This window comes from Lepidochelys kempii, chromosome 12, assembly GCF_965140265.1.
Source record: "Lepidochelys kempii isolate rLepKem1 chromosome 12, rLepKem1.hap2, whole genome shotgun sequence".
NCBI lineage: Eukaryota > Metazoa > Chordata > Testudines > Cheloniidae > Lepidochelys > Lepidochelys kempii.
In genome coordinates, this window is record NC_133267.1 from 7,738,869 (window position 1) to 7,753,724 (window position 14,856).

A 14,856-nucleotide genomic window follows, 5' to 3' on the forward strand; every position below is an offset into this window, starting at 1 on the left:
GGTGCCTGGCCAGTGCTTAGATGGGAGACCCCTAGGTGTTCAAGGCAGTCAAACAGGGGAGTCCAGAAGGGATTATTCTCTTGTTCTAGGAAGGCACAGGCTAGATACCTACAGACGCTTGTGGTTTGTCCTTGATCTTCTTCAGACTGCTGATCCCAGGGTGCTTCCTCAATATGGGAAACTGATTTTACCCACACGGGAACCTCAGCGGGCCTCCTCAAACTATGTTGTCTCTGCTGTCTTTCTGCGCCCTCCTAGGGAAGGGTGGATGCTTCCCAGCTCATCCCAGAGCTACTCCCCTTCCTGGAAGTGATGGCAGGCAGCCAGCTGGCTCCTGAGAGCCTTCATTTCTGCCGTGCTAGCCAGCTGGGCGTTTACACTGGGTGTAAGTTTATTTGTTTAAGGCTTGACATTCCTGGGAAATTCTCTGCTCCAAATCCCTGTCACTCGCTCCTCACGCTACAGATTTATCTGAATTTTTATTTTTGCAAGGACTTTTCAGTCTTGGGGGGGTTGATTTTCCTGCCACCACCAGACAATTGCTGCTGGAGACAGGACTTCCTGAGCAATCCCGGAGACATGGCTGGGTTTGCCAGTTGCACCGCATTTCACAAACAGGCGAGTGGCTCTCTCGTTCCCAATCCCACAGGCCCTGGGGCACATTCTCACCCCTTTACACCACCGACAGAATACAGGGGCTGGAAGTCAGGTAGCTCCACCCACCCAGAGGGGGTTGCTTCCTGCACAGCTTATGGGGCCCTAAACTCTCCTCACTTGAAAATCCTGGCTTAGGTGGATACCATGGACAGGCCTATGAAGGAAAAGGGTGTGGCCAGAGTGCTTGGCACTGCAGCTATTCTGGGCTGACGGACGGCTCCATGGGAACCTTGGGCAGCAGCTGTATATGGGGTTGCTCTAGCTTGCCCCAGGGGCCAATCCGGCCCTGGCAACATCCAACATCCCAGAGGCCCAAAAGTGGCACGCACAGCTTTGCTTCACTCTCTCTCCCTGGCTTACATTGCTCAGAGGGCATGACTCTGACTAAGGTCTAAGCATCAAAGAAACCACCTTTGTTTGGTAGATACAGGGTCTGTGAGGAACCAGGAAAGGAAAAGCCAGAGTGCCAAGGAGAGATTTAGCAGACAGCAAGTCACTTGAGGTCACAGGTGGGACAAGCAAAAGGCTTGCCCCATGTTAATACTAGAGGAGGAGTGGAAATTGGTGCTGTTAAGCCATGACTTATCCCCTCTCTCCAATCTGCTCTCTGGTTCCTATCTCATGTCAGACCTCTTGCAGAGAGCAAAGTACGTCTCAGAGGGCACCAAGCCAGCAGAGGTTGCAGAGCAAAGCCAGGCAAAAGCTGTAGGTAAAGGGATGGAAAAGCAAAAGGAGAATCAAGATGTCGATGAGCCACAGACTGGGTTCTGCCACCCAGGGCTCGCTCTGCTCAGCAGGACAATGAAAGGGTCCTGACCTGTTATTGTCTGTGGGGCATAACGTGGCAAAAAGTGAAGGCACGCAGCTGGAGTGGGCATATGGGGCTCGTATGCGAGAGGGGCTGACAAAATGGAATATCCGTGAAAAATGGGGGAGGGGAACATTCACAATCACATGCATGACACACACGTGCTCACCACCCATTTGCTGAGCAGCTCCTCCGCTTTCAAATGGATACAGCAGAGGCCTCAGAGACAAGACTTCTGGATTCAGTTGCCAACTCTGCCTTGTTTGCTGTACAACTTTCAGCAAGTCTCCTGGGGCCTGATCCAACTCCCATGAAGTCGGTGGAACCATCTGTCTGTGCCTCATCCTTAGCCAGCACAATCGTGTTTATTCTGTCAGGCACCAGATCCTTGAATGAAGGATCTAGTGCTACGGGAGTGTGAAGTAAAATATATTATTTACTATTAGTCATGCTAACGGAGCTCCTATGACACATGGAATTGTTGCTAGTACAATAAACACTGCTGAGCGCTTATAAAGTGCTTTTTAATGATCCCAGTGCTTTACAAGCACAAATAAATTAAACCTCACACCCCCACTTCACGCACCTGGGGCAGGGAAGTGTTATTACTATTGTACTCAGAGATGGGTCTGAGCCAAACACACCCTGCTTTTGGCAGTGGAGTGACTGGATTAGAATTTCACAGCTGGCCCTGCTCTCTCCTCCTAATGGGCCAAACCAAAACCCTGGATCTAAAGACCCAGAACTTTAAGGAGTGTGAAACCCAGATCTTGCTGCTCTGACTCACTTCTAATTTTACAGATGAGAAAGCGGAAACAAACAGATGAAGAGACTTGTCCTAGTGCCCCATGGTGAGGCAATGGCCAAGGTAGAATTTGAACTCAGGAGCCTGGCACTCTGACCACTACACCACACTTCATCGGTCCACAGAGGAAGGACGGTCCTGGAGTTTATGGCACTGGCCTGAGACTCCAGGAGACCACGGTTCAATGAGAATATTAAACAACCATTATTTTCAAAATATAATATAGTCATTTCATTTCCCTGCACTGTTTGTGTCCTTCCAGCTCTTCCTTCATCCTGGAGAATGAAACCACACAAGTCAGCACCAGTTTATTGAGTATGTTCCTGTACTCACCTCAGTTTCATATTGGTGTAACTTCATAGACTCTGATGAAGTTACTCCTGATTTACACCAGTATGAGTCAGAGAAGAAAGATGGTCCAGTGGTTACAGTCCCAGCCTGGGACTCAGCAGGCCAGAATTCAATCCCTGGCTCTGCCACAGACTTCCTGTGTGACCCTGGGCAAGTCTCTTACCCTCTCTGCCTCAGTTCCCCACATCTAAAGCAGGGACTTCCTCCCGCACAGTAATGTCATGAGGTGCTCACACACTTCCATAACGGGGTCATCGAAGTACCTTGGATAGAAATGCGTAATCAAGGCAGGTTGTTTGATGAAAAAAATCACCTTGGAGGGGCGGGGCGAAAAGAAAAGACGAGAGCATCTGCAGGCATGAAGAAAGCAACAGGCAAGAGACCCAGACACGAGAACCAAGTACAAACACCACCTCTGAATTCCACTGCACTTGGTTTCTGCTCATCTCCGCTAACAGCCAAGCCAGCCAGCTGTTTCTCTGAAGAAACCAGGGCTGTTGGTTTCCCTACACCAGCTGCATGGTTGAAAAAAAGAAAAGAGTTATGTTATGAGGTTGAACACACCCACAAGCAGCCTTTCAGGTACAACAGTAAAATGGTCAAACAATGTTTGTGGCTTATTGAGGAAATGCACGAGCACAAGGATTACCCCAGTAACTGTGTACAACAGAAACCTCTCAGAGATAGCACTGCACAACGGAAACTGTTTGACCCATGTCACAGCAAAAGAGCTTTCCAGCAAGTGGGAAGAAGATATAAAAGGGGGACAACAACTTCATGATGGGACCTCACTCTCCCTACAACAATACACCTGGAAACACCTGAGGGGCAAGGACTGAACTGTGGGAAGTGATGGTCCCAGGCTAGAAGGATTCTTAGCCTGATTATTAAAACCTGGGAAAGCCAAGGAAACTTGTGCCTTAAGAATCTGCCAGCCTGTTTATCACTCAGGGTGAGAATTTGCTAATTCATATTCTACTTATCTAGTGTGTTGAGTTCAGTTTACGGTTTTGTTTACTTACTAAGGTAATTTGCTTTGATCTGTTTGCTATCACGTATAATCACTTAAAAATCTATCTTTCATAGTTAATAAACTTGATTTTGTTTTGTCTATAACCAGTGTATGGAAATTATAACTTGGGGTAGAAAGCTGTTGCATATCTTTCTGCACACTGAGGGAGGGGGCAAATTTTATGAGCTTACACTGTACAGTTCTCTGTGCAGTGGAAGACGGTATAATTTTGGGTTTACCCTCTAGAGGAGGGTGTGCACTTGAGTACTGGGCAATTCCTTGGCTGAGCCTTCCCATGCAGAGCTGATCTCAGCATCTGTGTGTAAAGCTGCAGCGGGGTGTGTCCCTACCTGTATTTGTGCTGGTAAAGTGCAGTCTGAAGCCTGAGGGAGGGTTGGGCTGGCTTGCCTCAGCAGTACAGTGTATAGGGGTCCCAGGCAGGTGGGGTCAGTGGTAACCCAGTTCCAAATGGCACCCTGGGGGGAACCCATCCCAGAGACATCTTATATTTTTGCTAGAGGGAGACAGCATGCTGTCCTATTGCCCTTGTGTCTTTTGCTAAATTCTCTGTCTTCTCTTCTTAATATGCAGTTGCTGATGAGGATTGCTTGCTTTCTTAGGATGGCTGAAGAACCCTCTTCATAGCTGCTTGCTTCATACAGCAAGGATGCCTATCAGATATGTCCCCTATCGCTTTCTGTTCTAGTCCTCCAGAGACAGGGTCTTCCAGAGTTAACTTACTGAGCATCTGATAATGTTTTGATGCTTCTACCTGGGTTCAATGCCTCCTGACTCTCTTTCCCCTCTTGGTCACAAATCTCCAGTCCATCTCTCTGATTTCTTCTCTCTCTGGTTCTTTTTTCACCAAACCTTCGCCTTGTGGCATCTGTTACAGCAGTTTCCAAATCTGGTTGTCCATGAAGTCTTTGTTTTCTCAGATACTGCACAATGTTGAATCTTGTGCTTCCAGCCCACATATCTTCTCTTTCAATATGTACATCATGTACATCACCAGCTTGTACATCATACACCTGAAATCACTTCTGTCTTCTAGCAGAACAGACAACATCGCACACTCAAGGCAGGCCACTGTAATTGTTCTCTCATCATCCACATTCTTTATGTGGTATAGAGCCATATCTAAAACAGGAATCACACTCCCTCTCTAAACTCCCACTGAAACTTGAATGTTTATCACTCCTGTTCACCTGGCAACCAATCTATATACTAAGACTTGCTTGTCTGCTCTACTCCCTTGTTAAGAGGAAGGGATTAACCATTCAGACTTCAAACATTGATCCTTTTCAAAAACCCAAGGGTCCCAGCCACACAGCCCTCAGTGACACAAACAGACCTGCCTCACCTGACCCGTCCAGTGGCTTACAGCCCAGCCACACAAGCCCCACAGAAAACACCTCAACACACAGGAGCTGCAGCTTCGCTCTCTGAAACTCCCCTTTGCCACTTCTGTTTACCCTAAATGGTTTGTTTGTTGCGGAAAGGAAGAGGACTGGTGACACAGGCCACAACCTTTTGGGAAGAAAGAAGTTTTGGGTGAAGAAGTGGCATAACCCAGCTTCTTCCAAACAGTCCGCAACAGCCCAGATGTGTCACGTGGGGCTGTCACGGAGTCACCGGGCCGATGCTCTGGAACTGCTCCGTATGAAGCCAGCCAGGACGCTGGTGGAGCATACCATCGCCAGGGCAAGAAGCTTACACAGCTTCAGCCTTCCTGTGTCTGACCTCAGAGCATTCAGCATCCCTGTTCTCACCATGCGCTTCCTTCAGCGAGTCTGCCCATGCAGGGTTCCTGGGGAAGCCAAAGGGCCCTGCACCCCAACTCCACAGTGACTCTCAACCAGCATTGTAAAACGGAAGGTTTATTAGTCGACAGGTACACAGGATAGAACAGAATTTGTTAACACAGAAATCAGTGACTTTCAGCCAAGTCCATCTTGGCGGAATCCTAGGCTGGACCCCCTGGACTCCCCACTCCAGTCTCCCACAGCAGACTGCTCTGGACCCCGCTGCCTGGCCTCCAACACACATTGTTGCTTCTCCTCCGGTCTTTGTCTCGCTTCCCAGGCAAAGTGTCACCTGGCCGCATCCCCCTCCTGGTTCTCAGGTTACAAAGGGCATCGGCCATCACCTACATGCAGGCAGCTGGGCAGCCTCACCTGCCCTGAAGGCCTCAGCAAAAGCCACACACCCAAGTCCCACCAACTAGGCATTGGTGCCGTACACGGAGAAACGGAGGTACTCACAGTATTAGTTTAGGACAGTAAGACTCAGATGCAACATAACAGGGTGAAATGCCTCACTTCGTCACGGGGGTGACCCGAGAAGTATTTTGTCACATACAGCCAGTCAAAACCTGGTTCCTTATTCAAGTGAAATGTACACAGAGCGGGGAGAAGGGAGCATGACATGAGGACACATGTTGTGCAGTGGTGGATTTAGGGTTAGTGGGGCCCTGTGCACATCTTCATTTTCAGCCCCCCCCGGGATTGAGCCAAGAAAAAGAACACTCTCTCTTATCTCCCCGCCCCCCCATTCTTTTTTTCTTCCTCCTATATTATAAGTAATGGGAAGTAAATGAAAATAAAGCGAGATAATTTGATGGGGGCAGTGGGTTGGGGTGTGGGAGGAGGGTTGCAGGCTCCCGTCAACCCGTCTCAGAGTTAGGCTTCCTGTCGTGCCACTGGGAGTCTGGAAGCGCCAGAAGCCGCTCAGGGCTTCTAGGGTCCCCACTCTGTGGTGGGGGATGCCTTGGGAAGCCCCTGCAGTCAGGGGTGCCCAGGGACTTGGGGCAGCCGGCTGTTCTGGGTTGGGAAAACGGAATGGAAACATGTTGATTCTTCCCTTTGGGAATTTTTTCAGAATTTCCTTTCGAAATGTGGGTTGTCATTCCCATTCAGAACAAAAACTCTTTCAGAATGTCAGGGTCTCACACAGGTTTACGATTCCAAAGTTTCAACCAGGTCTAGCTCCTACAGGGTCACGGTCATCCTCCTCCTTACACACCGTAACGAGCAAGTCTAAGCACCGGGTTTCTTTGCATATTCATTCCATAAACAAGCCTGTCAAATGGAAGTGGGCTCTCAATTAGAACGGGGCAGAAATTCAGTGTGTAGGGAGAGATACCTTGGGCCAAATTAGTCTGTGGTGTCAGAGCTTACACCAGGGTTTAATTTGGGTCCCGGAGGCAATGTAGAAAACTGGAGGCAAAGCAAATCTCAGAGACGGAGGGTGATTTGGGCAGCTAACTACCATTTTCAAAAAGGCTTAAGTGGTTTAGGAGCCCAAACGACTAAGATGCTTTTGAAAGTGGAATTTGGGCTCCTTTCACTTAGGTGCTTTTGAAAATTTTACCCTGCACCTGTGATGAAACCTATATCACCAGCCACAGCAGAGCTGAATGGCCAGCAAAGAAACAGCATGGCCAATCGAAAGCATTCAAAAATCATGAGTCATGCCCCCTCCCTCCTCAATGAAAATGAATGAATGAACAAACAGATTTCAGAGTAGCAGCCGTGTTAGTTTGTCATTGCAAAAAGAAAAGGAGGACTTGGGGCACCTCAGAGACTAACCAATTTATTTGAGCATCAGCTTTCGTGAGCTACAGCTCACTTCATCGGATGCATACTGTGGAAAATACAGAAGATGTTCTTATACATACAAAACCATGAAAAAATGGGTGTTTACCACTACAAAAGGTTTTCTCTCCCCCCACCCCACTCTCCTGCTGGTAATAGCTTATCTAAAGTGATCACTCTCCTTACAAAATGTGTATAAACAGAGATTTGCTTAAAACAATAGTAGGTTCTTTCTATTTCCTTTCTGTTTTGTGAGCCTTTCGGAAGCACATTTTCAAGCTTTTCTTTGCCACCCAAGGCAAAGGCTAGAAACGTACTTGCAGCCGATGAAGTGAGCTTATGCCCAAATAAATTTGTTAGTCCCTAAGGTGTCACAAGTCCTCCTGTTCTTTTTTCTTTTCAATGAAAGCCGAGATCCTCAAGGAATCGCACACAAACTGCGACAACTGGCAACACTGGTCTCAAGAGAACAACAGACTGAAGGCTTCATTCCGCTCTCCCGGAGACTGGTATCCCACTCATGGAACTCCACGGACTTCACCGGAATAACTCCTGATTCACACCGCAAGCAAGAGCCGAATTAGGCCCTGAATCCAGTCAGTTCAAACCAGAAGTTAGCACTTCAAGTCAGGGGCAGGGGCTTGATCCTGCTTCCACGGACATCTATGGAAGTTCTGCCACAGAGTTTAACCAGAGCAGGATCCGGCCCTAGGTTATTACTGGCTCGGAGACTAATATCATCACTCTCGGTGCACTTAAAAGCAACAAAAATGCCAGGTTCAAAGTCCCATGGACAATGCTATCACAGCAAACGGGGAGAACTGTTAATCCACCCTGGCTGCTCCTGCACTGGTCAGTTCACAATACCATGCAATCAGATAGCTCGAGGGCGACACAACCTGTCCACCATGACCTGGGAAGAGAAAAGAGACGCAGAACAAGGCAGGAGGAAAAGCCACATCCGAAGGCCTTTAAAATTACAAGCTGCGTCTCCAAGCCAACACATGTAATTTAACATCACTGGAGATTCAGCTGTCTTGTTTTCCTTTCACCAGGCAGGAGGGATCAGATAAGAAGCTTGTTCTCCAGTACAATGCAGGCCACACTGCAACAAAGCCATTCAGACTGTAGGTCGCAATTTCCTTGTCAAACCAATGTTTTTAGACACACTCTACTCCAGAAAAGGTCATTTTAATGCATTCTAAAAAACCCATACCTAGCAGGGGTAGTATTAGGGAATGCTGAGCCGGTACAGACCCTTTAACAGCTGCAGGGTTAGGATCCAATCCTGAGAGGCAATGATAGGCGGGTAATAATTTAAGCAAAAGGCTCCCACAAAATTGTCCCCTGGCCTGGGATAAATCCCAGGTATAATTTGACCGGGGTGTGTGTTTGCAGAGAGGAAGGTCTGGAAACGAGGCTTCAATTCATTTGTTTCCCCATATATTAAAAAAGCTCAGGGCCAGACTGACAACCTCAGGGTTTGTTTTGACCCAGAAAAGTGGCCAAGTTTAGCTCAGGTTTAGCAAATGCGAACTAGCTAAACCAACTTAAACTTGATGCTTTTCTCAGCATAGCTGCTTTAGCTGGATTTCAGCAAACAAGAGCATGGGGTGGGGTGAGTTAAATCGTCATGTGGAAAGCCTCAATTTAAATAATCAATTTTAATCCACTTTTCCATTCGTACTGGAGTTATTTTCTAAAGAAAGATGTGTTCCCATTAGCTGATATAACCATTAAAACATTTACAGTGAAATAGAGTCTTTACATGAGATTTGGTACATCTTGCTATCTAGGAGGGTACCCTATAACTATATACATGTCTTTAAGCAATTATATAGCTTGATATTTTTGTATTCTTATTGTACATTTTCAGTATGTCAGGAAATGGTGAATGATACATTGCTCATTTACTAGATAACTTTTTGCTCATTATTTGTATCAAGCTGTATTAAGATGGCAACTGGAATGTAATGAAACACAAAACAGCACATACAATTTATTTTTAAACAACTTTCAGGTGTTTTCGATACACAAACTTCTCGTATCGAAAGATGCTTCACCATTTACTAAACAGAGGGATTAACTGTAGTCCATGAATTAAACTCATTATATCAGGGTCAGCCTGGGAAAACTGTCACACACACCTAAATGAAAGTGACTGGAGCTTAAGTTCCTACTCGCCTAGATCTCTTGAAAATGAGACAGTCTTCTACTGTGTCATGTTTATAAAGCTCAACCTCCAAAGTTAGATGTTTCCCCCCCGATTCCTGAAGAGCAGCCTTTGACTCAAAGTTTGTGATAGAGGCTCAGAGATTTAGTTATTTATTTTTTACTTAATTTTTTTAAAACATTAGAAGACGTTTAGGCCTTAACATTTTGGAGTAAATTCAGATTTTAAACAGGTTTGTTTTAAAATGAGAAACTTCTTATAATTTAAATAACAAAAAAATCCAATTTTGTATTTTTCCAAAAAAGTGTCATAGAATCATAGAAGATTAGAGTTGGACGAGACCTCAGGAGGTCACCTAGTCCAACTCCCTGCCCAAAGCAGGACCAACCCCCAACTAAATCATCCAATTAAGTCATCCATTTGTATCCACTCTGTTTTGTCCTCAGCAAGCTTGGGTGCTCAGCTTTTTGAAATCCAACCCACTTGTTGGGCTGCATAAATATGGATTTACGAGTCTAACTTTAAACATCCACTTTTGAAAATCTTGGCCTAAGGTAGCCTCACCCTGTGCAGAGACACTTGTGTGCTGACGGTGCACTGACAATTATGCATGCACGAGCGTGACAATATCTTCAGCTCCATAATTGAAGCTACTCTGGGTTAGGAAGCGTGCAGCTTCAAAGAAACAGTTTGTTGGGTGCATCAGCCTTCAGAATAGAGGCCTCACTTTGAAACCTGATGTGTCAGAATAGTAACCAAAGAATTCATCCCTAAGGGGAAGGAGCGTCTGACTTCACCTTTGCAGAGACCCAAAGGCACTCCCAAGGAAGGTCACTATAACCATGGGGTCCATCTAGCCTCGTATGGTACGTACACGGTTTAGGGCATCTCAGTTTCCTGAATCCATACACTCCATGGAATAGTTTTGCAAATTCTACGTCAGGGTTCAACAAAGGGTCACCTCACTGTAAATAGTTTAGACGCCAGCTGTATGGCTGTTTTAATGGCATTATACAATCCAATATAAAGAAAGAAAGAAAGTTAGATATATAAACCTAAGCCCAATAGCCCTCTCCTAGAACATGGCACCCAGACAGTGAAAGTAACTAGGAATTAAAGGCCTGATTCTGTCTATCTTAGGTACTCACGTGGCTGTATTACCATCAGATGTGTATTTATCCACACAATACCCCTGCAAGGTAGGGCCATGCTAGTATCCCCACTGGGCAGGCGGAGAACCTGAGGCACAGAGAGACTAAGTGAGCTGCCCACGGTCCCACAGGCAGTCTGTTTCAGAGCAAGAAACGGGTCTTCAGTCTCCCATGTGGCAGATTAGCACCCGAACCACTGGATTATCCTCCCACTTCTCTCACCCACACTGATGTAAATCAGGAGCAGCTTCATGGAAGCGTGTGAATTTACAGCAGTGTAAAACTGGTGTAAGCAAAAGCAGGACAATGCCAATGCAGGGACAGGCGAATCTAGTTTCATTCTTCAAACTGAATGAAGAGCAAAAATGAAGCAGCTACATTCTATTTTAAAATTTATGTTTTAATTACCCTTGTTGGCACTAACTTAAGCAAATTAACAAGACACTTAACTATGATTTTGGGGCAGACCCTTAGCTTAGTAAATCAGAAGTCAATGTTTCTACCCTACACTGATTCTCACCAGTTAAGGATCTAGCCCTTTATTTTGACAGTGTCCCTTTAAGATGTCAAAGGCTCTTGCTCTAAGCCATCCTTACTTAGATCAGTCTATTCACGGCTGCTATTAATGTGACTCTGTTTGTCGTAGTTCCTTGCCTAAATGCCTTCTGATCCACTAAAGGAGCACAGACAATGTCCTGTGACAGACTGAACATTGCCACTGTGGTCAAGGAATACATGATTTGATGTTTCTTGTAACTTTTCCCCTGACTTTCAACATTCTGGGCCTTGCACTGTCAGCAGCCAACAAACTTCATTAACAACCCTGAGAACTGCAAAGTTGACTCCCTGGCTACAAGGGAAGCTAACAGAGAGCAGGAGCTGAGCAACAGAGCTCTGCAGTAATACCGAGGGTCAGAGTGGTGAACTCTAGGGACGTGTCTACACTAAAGGCCAGACTCTCACCCCAGTTCCTCCAGCATCATTCAGGAGCAACTCCAGTACAGTCAGTGAAATTACACCTGATTTAGGGCTGGATCCACAGGCCATTGAGATGAATCTTTCCATTGACTTCAATGGGAAGCGGATCAGACCCTTACAGAGGTGTAGCAAAAATCAGAATCTGGCCCTCGGGCCTTCTTTGCCACAAATTTCCCACCACTGCAGTTTCCCTGGTGACAGGAAAGTTTCCCACCACTGCAGTTTCCCTGGTGACATTCATCCGGATTGCTCCATGCAGTCCCTGGACTCCAACAGGGCTACGTGTGTAAGGGTTACTCACATGAGGAAGAGGATCAGGATCTTAGTTTGGCAATAGGGGGAGCTAAGGGAAAATATTTTCCTTGTTCAATTCATTCACCAGGTGTTCATGGCATTCAGTGTATCCAAAACCTAGATGGAGCGTTGGAGTGTGCGACTTGTTGGTAGCTCAGTTACTTGCCCTACATTCAAATGATGGACTTCCTACACCCAGCCAGCAATCAGAGCTGTCACTAAGAAAGGGAGCCCTTCCCACCACCTCCGATACAAAATAGTGACTCACCCACGAAGGCTCCAGCAGACCCAGCTGCTACAAAGCAAACAGCATTGAGGAGAATAGCCAACAGCCAAGGGTACAAAAATGAAGGCACACCACAAACTGCTGGCAAACAAGCACTTTTGCCCTTCCGCCCTGTAGCTCACCAGCTGGCTGCCGTTCACTCTGACTCCCAACCCACAGCAAGTGGGGCAGAGCAAAGAGGGGGGGCCCTGTACACTGAGCTACCAGAAAGACATCCAACACCTCACAGCACCAAGTCCAGGGCCTCCGGACGTTAACCATCAGAATGCAAAGTGGGTCACTGATCTCTTCTCCAACCTAAGTTTTTGGGCATCCGTGAATCCAGGCTCAATCCTAAATGGCCACACTCACAACAGCAGTCCCGTCAACGTCAACAGGGCTGCTATAACCACATGCTATGGCAGAGCCAAGAGGCTACAAGCCAGATCGGGGCCTCACTGGGCTTGTTATGAACACACGGTGCCCTGAAGAGTGCTCTATCTTAACAGAGGAGACAGCCAGAGTGGGAGCAAAGTACTAGTCCCGAGTAAGCTGCGTTACAGGCCTGAGGAAGGCAAGCTGGATTTGTGGCACATGGTGAGAGAGAGGAACGGGCTTTATACCCTCAACTCTAAACAACTCCCTGAAGGTCCCAGAGCTGCTGCGGAGAAAAGGTTCGTGCTCATGTCTGGGTGGTATTTTAAACATTAAGGGTGGACGGGTGTGGGCCCCTACCAACATTAACAGAGCCTTTTCTTTCTCTCCCCTCCAGCGACAGAGCACACATATACACAGGGGCAGCGATGAAGCTGCAAGAGAAAGACAATGTTTTCCCTTCCACACAGCAGACAGACCCACAGTCCATGCGCTGTGATGGATTCTCCCTGCAAGGCACTTAAAGACTTGGATTTTGTTTCATATTTGTAGATGGCGTGAGAGCTCAGTCGCTTTAAAAGGGAAAAAAAAAAAAACCCACCGCTCTAACTATCATCTCCACCAGGAGGGATCCCCCCCAGTTATTGCTACACTGGGTCGGACCCCAGGCGCAAGGCACCTGTCATCAGGTGGACTCTGGGAAAGGCAGCACCCAGGGTAATTTTTCAAAAAGGAGGGCTGGAACAACAGGGGCCATGGTCCTGCATTTGGCAGTGGACAGGAGCGGGTAGGGGGAGTTTAACTGACCCAGCCGCTGGTAACCCACCGCGGCTGATCGTGTTGCAAGCCGCCTCTGGCAGCCTGCCCTTTCCCAGCAGCGGCCTTTCGGGGTGCAGCTCAAACAAGGCTCTTCCTCCCAGGGGCGGTGCGGGGCCAAGGCGGGAGGCTGTCGGGCAGAGCCAGCCCTTTCAGCCGGGAACGCTCCCTCGGAGGCGAACTGTTTCCTGGACTGAAACTAAGTGCAGAAGTAAGGCCAAGATCCAGCCCCACCCCGTGAACCGCCCAGCGCCGCTGCCGGGAAACTTACCGTGCCGCAGCCCGGAGAGGGGCCCCCCCAAGCCCGCTGCGGCGCCGTAGCCCCCCAGGGGGTCCCCCCCGGGGCTTGCCGCGATCAGCCTCCCCCCGCCCCTGGAAGCGGCGGGTGGCCCGGCGCAGACCGCGGCTCCCCGGCCCGCCGGTCACTTACCGCCGTGCCGCTGCCGTCCGGGCGGTGGGGCCCCGGGCTCCTCACCGAGCTGCGGGGGCCGCGGCGGGGAGCTGCTGGGGCATCCCCGGAGAGCCCCGCCGGCTCGGGGTGTGGGGTGGGGGGGATCAGCGGGCGGGCATCGCCGCCGCCGCCTCCTCCCCGGCCAGGCAGCGGCCCCTCTGGGCGGGGACGGCAGTGCCCCGTTCCCCGGGGGGCGCTCTCGGGGCTCCGCTTGGCTGGCGGCCGCCGCCGCCGCCCGGGCACCGCGGCTCCCCCGGCAGCGAGCGAGCGAGCAGGGAACCAGCTGCGCCCGGCAGCGGCGCCTCGGCACTGGGGGAGCGAGGGGTGGGATCCGCTCGCAGCGACACACGCCCGGCCGGCCGGCCCCCGGCCCTCCGCCTCCGAGAGAGGCAGCGGGGCGCCCCCCTCCAGCCACTTCCCCTGCACGCTGCACCGGGACTGGCTGGCAGCGTCCCCGGTGTGTCAATCCCTCCTCCCCTTCGGAAGCCCTGAAACGTACCGACACCCGGAGGCGGATTTTCAGAAACTGCTTCTTTAACCCACACAGAGTCCGTCCCCCCCCCCCGCTTGGGCTTCCCAGGGTTGCGGGGTCTTTCCAGTCTAGGCTCCCGTCTCGGTCTGGCTCTTGGAGGGCAAGAAATACTTTAAATAGCTTTGTCGAGGGGGCTGGCCCTTCCCAAGTAAATAATTACCCCTCAAAGGACCCGTGCAAGAGACGCGCTCAACTATGCCACGCAAGTGGTATTTTTAAAACCAGCCGGCTCCTAGCGAACGGCTTTGAAGCCCGCTCCGCTGGGGCAGACGGGCGAAGCGGCCCGGGTCCCTAACGAGACCCGGGGGAAAGGTTTCTAAACAAACTACAGGGCCAATGGAGGGCCCGATCCTGCCATCGGATCCCCTGCGTGGATCCGATGGCAGGATCGGGGCCTTTCGCGTCTACTGGGTCACACAAAGCGTGTGTTTGACCAGCCTGCGGTTCGTTCGCGAGTTGAAACTAGCCCCCAAAGGTTTCTTCTTTCCCAAATTCTTGGGGAACTGGGAGGATTCCTTTGAAGCTTTGCTATTCCAGCTACATGATTGGTCAGGTGGGATTGGTGCCCCTGGGATGATCTAAGCTTTTATAA

At 49.2% G+C, this 14,856-nt stretch overlaps 1 protein-coding gene across 2 annotated transcripts in view; it reads right to left on the reverse strand.

Annotated features, from left to right (window-relative positions):
* CPNE2 (copine 2) overlaps positions 1-14,346 on the reverse strand; it is a 201,962-nt gene extending 187,616 nt beyond the window's left edge. Inside the window, exon 1 of one of the 2 annotated variants that reach the window (XM_073307443.1) lies at positions 14,232-14,346. The gene's annotated coding sequence lies outside the window, so the exon portion shown is untranslated. Of the gene's footprint in view, positions 1-13,711; positions 14,168-14,231 lie in introns of those variants that run through there. The other variant, XM_073307440.1, reaches the window with a different exon arrangement.
* Between the last annotated feature and the right edge of the window lie 510 nt (positions 14,347-14,856).